Here is a 7,892-nt window from a genome sequence, read left to right on the forward strand (position 1 = left end):
TACTGCTAGACGCAGGAGTTAACTTGTGTCAATTACAGGTTAAGTTAGTGGCAGGGTAAAATGTAATTTGCTTTAAATGTAGGGGCCAATTCATGGCTTTGTTTTGTAAGTGTCAACCCTTTATATGGGTGACGGAATTCTTAATGAAGGTAAGCATTAATCAAAACCTAATTTAGTGAGATCGGATTCTCTCTCTAACGAGGTCCAAGGTTGACCCTCCTTTGAAGGCTCGTTCTATTCCAGCAATTGGTCATTCGAAGCATCCTAAATCTCTCTCTACAATACAATTTAATCTGGAAGCTAGAGGTGATCGTCGGGTGACTTACAGGTTAAGTTAGTGGCAGGGTTAAACGTAATTTGCTTTAAATGTAGGGGCCAATTCATGGCTTTGTTTTGTAAGCGTCAACCCTTTATATGGATGATGGAATTCTTAATGAAGGTAAGCATTAATCAAAACCTAGTTTAGTGAGATCGGATTCTCTCTCTAATGAGGTCCAAGGTTGAGCCTCCTTCGAAGGCTCGTTCTATTCCAGCAATTGGTCGTTCGAAGCATCCCAAATCTCTCTCCATGTCACAATTCAATCTAGAAGCTAGAGGTGATCGCCGGGTGACTCGATCCATGGTAAGGGAACCTAGCACCATATCATATATATCTACTACACAATCTTACCAGGAGGCCATTCAACATCTAGGAAATGGTAGCTCTACATGAAAATCAAACTTGGACTCTTGTTCCCCTCTGATCATGGGAACAACCAGTGAGGTGTAAATGGGTCTTCACTATTAAGCACAATTTGAATGGTTCTATGCCAGCTTTAAATCTTGCTTTGTATTAAAAGGCTACACTCAGTGTTATGGTGTCGACTATGAGGAAACCTTCTCCCCCATCACTAAACTCAACTCAGTATGCCTCTTATTATCTCTTTCTACTAACTCTCGTTGGCCGGTGTTTCTGCTTGATATGAAAAATATTTTTCTCGATGGAGATATTAAGGAGGAGATTTATATGCAGCAACCACCTAGATATGCGGTTGAGGGGGGAGTTGGTATGCCATTTACAAAAATCCTTCTATGGGTTGAAGTAGTCTCCATGAGCTTGGTTTTTCAAGTTCCTTCAAGCTATGCTTCTATTCGGATTCACCAAGTGTTTTGTGGATCATTCGGTATTTATCAAGCACACTATGCAGGGTGTGGGGCTATTTGTTGTATATGTGGATGACATTATTCTAATAGAAAGTGATATCAAGAGCATTATAAAACTAAACAAAAAGATATGTTGTTCATTATCCTATCACAAAGAAAATATGGACTTGAATTACTCAAAGGCACATGAATGATGGGATGTTGCTCTGCTAACACTCCAATGGTTACAAATGTGAAATTATGTGCAGGCTTTAGGTGAAGATGTTGATGTCGGCAAATACCAAAGGTTGGTCAAAAAAATAATTTATTTTATAATGCCTAGACTAGACATCTCATTTTCAGTTAGTGTTGTCAGCTAAAAAAGTACACAAACCTCAAATCTCTCTCTAGCATGCACTAGAAAGAATCCTCGTATACTTGAAGAAGGCTCCAGGACAAGGGATTTCATATAAGTGCCATGATCATCTCAATGTTAAAATTTTTGTTTATGTAGATTGGGTCGGATCTGCTGATGAAACAAAATCCACCTCAAGGTATTATACCCTAGTCGGAGGCAACCTTGTGACATTGAAAAGTAAAAAAACAAAATGTAGTGGCAAGATCCAGTGCCAAAGCAAACTACGAGCTAAGGCACATGTGGTAAGAGAACTTCTATGGATCAAATCCCTCCTCGCATAAATGAGATTTAATAAAAATGGCCTGATGAAACTCCACTGTGATAATTAGGTTTCAATCCACATTGCTTCCAACCTAGTCTTTCATGAAATAAATAAGCATATCAAATTTGAGTGTCACTTTGTCAGAGAGAATTTGAAAGCAAGCATTATAAGTCTCAAACATGTTTCTTCTCACAACCAACTTGCGGATAAACTCACAAAATCAATTACCTTGAAAGTTGTCTCCACTATGAGCACCAAGTTGGGACCATATGATGTCTTCTCACCAGGAGCTTGAGGGGGAGTGTTAGAAGGCACCCGTGTGAAGGATGGCACAACTAGTAAAAGGAAGAACTCCTCACCCACATCTATAGGTGGCAAAGGAGGTAAATACAGTGATCATCATAAGGATGGCACAAGGGTGTAATTATGCAAGATGATGTATGTTCACTTACGTCTTTTTTCGTAAAGCTTGTAGCCCTAAGGGCATTGTAGTCATTTTAAACCTCCTCCCACAACTATAAATAAGAGCCTCAAGGCATGAGGTAGAACATCAAGCCACTCCTCTTCTCAAATTCGTCCCTAGCCTGTTCTCTCTTCTTTCAAGAGCTCTCTCTCTCTTTCTCAATCAATCGTCCCTCTCTTCCACTTCTCTTCTTCTCTCTTCTTCCTTTATTCTCTTCTTCTTCCTCCTCTCTTTTTCTACCACCTCGACCGAGACCTTCCTCCTAGGAATCGTAAATTTCACAAAGACATTGAGAAGACTAGAGTTTAAGTGTCAATGATGTATGTATGTTAAAACTCAATCACAAATGTAAGAGAGTTATCCTAACTCCTTTTTTAAAGTATAATAGTGTCCATGGAGCTTTATGACCTACATTGCATATAAACATGTTTAAGAACATCATATAGATCTTATAGAACATGTTAGAGCACATAGAATAGTTCGTTCCCATTCTTAAACGTCAATTTAGTTGAACTGGCACTAGAATGATCGATCATCCTGAAGTGTGCAGGTCAAGACAATAAATCATGATCGATCAACCTTAGTCAATTGATCGATCATTCAAAACATGACCATATCAAGCTATAACACATGATCGATCATCCCATTTTAATTGATCGATCAATATTGTCTTGGCAAGTAAAATTTACATGGAATGATCGATCAGACAAATTTTTTCTTGCTAGGGACATAAAGCATGATCGATGAGACAAAGTTTTTCCTCCTAGAGACATAAAGCTTGATCGATCATAGAAAGTTCATTGATCTATCATACTTGCATTGCACAACCATAGGGAATTTTGATTGATCGGTTATCCCCTTGTAATGATAGATCAACTTAAATTGTTTTGATCAATGGTAACTTGTTGATCGATCAATCCATCGATTAATAAGTCACATCCTGACAAAACAAATGGCTACTTTGGCTTGGGGAAGTTATAAATTCTCCACCACACCACTCATAGAGAAGTTAATGAGCATTTATTGGTAAAATCTTGAAGCCTTTATTTTTGAATCTTGTAATACTTCTAAAAGTGCTTTTTTAGCGAAAGAGTGTTACACATTTACATTCCCAATCCTCTTTCCTCCACCTATTCCTAACATTTCATTACGGACAAGCTCCCAAACACTGTACATTGTGCTGAAAAGAAGTGGAAGCTTGGATCTCTCAAAGAAGAGGTACTCTCCAAGTATTTGGGTGGATGTTTTCCTTTCTTTCATTTTTATTTGTGAAAGGTTCTTCTAGAACCTATTTAATCAAGAAAGAAAGGCCTTGCTAATACTAGAATCTAGCCAATCTCTTTGGGTGATTGATTTTTGTAAAAAGCATGTATTGAGCTACACATAGCTTAAAGAGAGTCTGAATCTTTTAAGTAATTCCAAATATTAGAGCTTTAAAAATAGTTGAATTTCCCAAGCAAGTGTTCTTGGGTGGTGAATACCAATTGAGGAACATTGATATGCAAAATTCTCATGTCTCCTATAGTGTGTGCATGTTTACTTGACGTTGAAACTGATTTGATGCCTGATTTTTTATTACTCACACTACTTAGTTTTAATTTGAAATTCTCAATTCACCCCTCTCTTGAGAGACCACCTGCGCAAACCAGATGATCGATCATTACTAAGGAATGATTGATCAATCAGAATTCCCTTTGACCGTGCAATATAAATATGATCGATCAATGAGTTTTCTATGATCAATAATGCTTTATGTCCCTACTTGGCAAGATTCTATCTAAATGATCAATCATGTGGGAAGATTGTTCATTCTATGTAAATTTTTCTTGCATGGTTAGTATTGATAAATCAATCTAAGTTCGATGATCGATCATGCTTTATAGCATGATATGGTAAAGACTGGGGATAATTTTATCTAAATGCTCTAACATGTTTTAGAAGATGCACATGAAGTTTTGAAACATGTGTGAATGCAATGAATGTCCTAAAGCTCCATGTATAACATCATACCTTAAGAAAGAGTTTGGAAGCTCTCTTACACATTGATTGAGTTTTGATATACATCAATGACTCCTAACTCTAGTCTTCACATTGTGTTCTTCTTCAGTGGTGATTCTTTCAAGAGTTGACTTTCCATGATGCTTGAGGTCTTGAATAGGTTTGATCATTTTGAGGTTTTAGACCTCGAGATGCATGTCTCTTAAAGGTAAAGTGTTTGAAATACTTATTTTGCAAATTTTTAGCTCTATAAGTTTTGTTGTTATTAAAAGCAATAAGAGATTCAATTTATGGTCAACAGAATGTTTTTCCTTGTCATGGATCCACCAACAGGAGGCGTCATGCCACAATAAATCAACAAATCCAGCATCTGATCCATCTGATTTTGAGGCCTACTCATAGTTGTCTACCACTCTGCTAGTTGTTATGTCTGCTCTTTTAACTTTTGTGTCTACTCGACCAACTATTGTTAATGTCGTGTGACTACCTCCCTTGTTTGTGCACACTCCTTATTAGTTTTCTCAAAGTTAGTTATCTAAGCTACACTGGTAGTACCTAAACTTCAAGCAGCATTGGTGGTACCTAAACTTCAAATATTTAAGAGGGTGCACCGAAACCCTTCCCCTTCTCATAGAAAACCTGAACATGCACCACTTGATCGTATATGGCATTATTATTTGGCTATAGAACTATAGCCAAGGCCTCCAGGACTAAGTTGTCCATTTGTTCTTGTTAAAGTTGAACATAGTAATTAATAACTTGTCTAAATTTCATTTAAAAAAACATGAAAATATGCAATACTATCATGGGAAACTCTATTCTCCTCAGTTTCCCATCCACTTCCTTTTCTAGAGTGTGTTATTGTAGAAATTGACTTTGTTGACCTCACCCTATAAATGTAACATAAAATGAAGTTAGATCCTTAAACTCTTTAAGGAAAAAACTAAAATTTCCAATAACATTATATGCACCAACACATGGAGCCTAGAAGAATGACTTCAACCCACATGTATGCCAAAAAATATTTAGCATTTTTAGTGTTGATCTTTGATCGTCTCTATATATAGAAAAAACAAAATAATACAAGTCATAGGCATGTACATAAAAATATCAGTAATATTATTATAAATAAATAAATATATAAAATATTGAATACTAAACATCATTAAATACATTTTGACACATCCAATCTCATTCAACAAAGTAACACCCAGGATATGGATGCTGGACTGACTCCTCCTCATCTTCAAATTGTTCAAGCCACTTGTGTTGATCCAAATGGTAATCCCTAAAGACATGCTCCATGTTGATCTATAGGCACATCTAACAAACTCGTCAACATAACAATCAACTATAAACTTCTCCTATATAAATTTGATAAAAAAAAACACAAAGCTAACATAAAAAAATACATATTAATCAAAATAAAATTAATTATTAAGCCAACATAAAGAACTTAACAACCTAAATCATGTCAAACACGCTGCAAAAATCCTCTTCCTTGTAGGACTTGAATTCCATCACCCTCTTCGGTGCATGGCTCCTAAAAATTGCACCAATGAAGCTGGTGAACTTCTTACTATGTACATCTATAGGGAGTATATATGTCAGTGGAATTCTAATGGCCTTCCCAATGACCAAACCCTATAAGGGCCACAACGTCATTTCTGCAAGGGTTGTGACGTAGAAGGTCGGGATGTGGAAGGCATTAATGAAGAAGTACCTATAAAATCAAACAATACCAATAATTTATACAAAAAAGATGAAGAAAACTATTATAAGTAACTTTTTAGTCTATATTACAATGATGACCATTACCCAAGGGCCACACACTATCGAGGCTCCCAGCACTATCATGGCTCAGACTGATAGATACCTCGTCTTGTGAAAAGTGGGGAGCTCTAGCTCGGACAGATGTGACTTAGGTTGTTGTCAGTGGGGCTGTTCTAGAGACTACTCTGGTGATTGAGATTGTAAATATGGCCATCTAAGTAGCATGTTGATGAATCATGCAATTCATTAATGTAATTAGACTGAGCATTAAATAAAATAGAATAAAAGTGTTCTTAAAATATTTATTACTAATTTTTATGATGTTGCATTTAAATCTAACATGTGTCATCCCTGAATTGATCATCATAATGCCCTCTTTCTTTTTCTCCATCTCCGTCTTCCTCTTGTTCAACTTTACCTTCTTCTTCATCTTCTTCTTGTTCCCCAACATCTTCTTCTTCTGCTTGTTCTAACTCATCTCCTTCTTCTGTTTTGTCATCTTCCTACCCTAAATCATCTTTCTCGACAATAAAATTACGGTTTGGTCATTTTACTTGCATCCGAGCAGTTACTCACTGAACTAGCAATGTTGTAGGCTAGTGGAAGATCGGTCTTGACCAATTCCACTTCTTCATTATCTTCTTGGACATTGTGAATCCATCTAGAGGACAAGTCCTATTGGTAAGCTTTCGTCAATGGTGGTATTTTGATGCTCTACAACATCATAGACATTTAAATTACCACCCTTAATACTTCGCATCAAGGACCATGATACATTTGTACTCCTATGTCCCATAATTCCTTCAACTCATTCACTAATGGCAACAAATGAACATCAATATCATTTCTCAGTGATTTAGGACCTAGAAAGAGTACGCTCATGATGAAGTAATGGTCTTTCATACAATTATGTTGAATTTATGGAAAACATAAATACTTCATTGACTTTATGTAATTGGAGTACATGAACCCCTATTTATAATAGAGGAAAGTAGTAGAGTCCAATTACAATTAAATTACCCTTGTCCCAATTACACCCAAACTCTAACACTTAAAGATAACTCCCAACATAAATTAATAACTCAATATAAAGAGAAGAGTAATATACCTAAAACACCTTTAAGCTGAAACTCTTCTATGAGACCTACTTCTATAATAATTTTGGCTCTATAAGACTTCTTATTATGTAAGACTCATCATGCCACCTCACATGATCATGGTGGGTCCATATCTTATGGACATGGGCCCATTCCCAACACTCCCCCTCAAGTTGGGGGTGAAAGAACATCATGAACTCTCCGTTTGCAGAAAATAGTGTATAGGATTTTCTCGTATAAAATGGTAGTCTTCCATATCTTGCAACACTCCCCCTCACGTTGGTGGTCTCTTCCATGATGCCCAACTGGCATAAGATAATTGAGAGTAAAATCACTCCAAGTCGTATGACATCGCTCTATGTTCTAGTCATAACCCATGTTGGATGTGGGACACACTCCTATCTTATGTAGGTAGTGGGTCTATACGTAGTGGTCAGAAGTATATAAAAGTTTTTCATCACCGTGTCCCTCCACAGGACACCAACTCTTAAGTGGTTGGAGTAATAAATGCCAATTAAGGGGGGTAATGGGTAATTACCCGAAATATAATATTTTGGGGCCGCCTTGGCTTTCGTCATTCATCATAATAGCCAATGCAGATAAAAATCGGCACCTGAGAGGTCCTTCTTCAATAATAATGTCTCATCCAAAGAGACACAATAACTATAGGTGAAATGGGTCAATGCCCTAATAACATGTAACGAATTTGCAGTAGTATAGCAGTAGATAATGGTAAATAATGAAAGTCCTTAAGAGTAA

The sequence above is a fragment of the Aristolochia californica genome, unplaced genomic scaffold (assembly GCF_029961685.1).
Source record: "Aristolochia californica isolate CCGP_79_NKW_82.1479 unplaced genomic scaffold, dmAriCali1.0.hap1 SCAF_13, whole genome shotgun sequence".
NCBI lineage: Eukaryota > Viridiplantae > Streptophyta > Magnoliopsida > Piperales > Aristolochiaceae > Aristolochia > Aristolochia californica.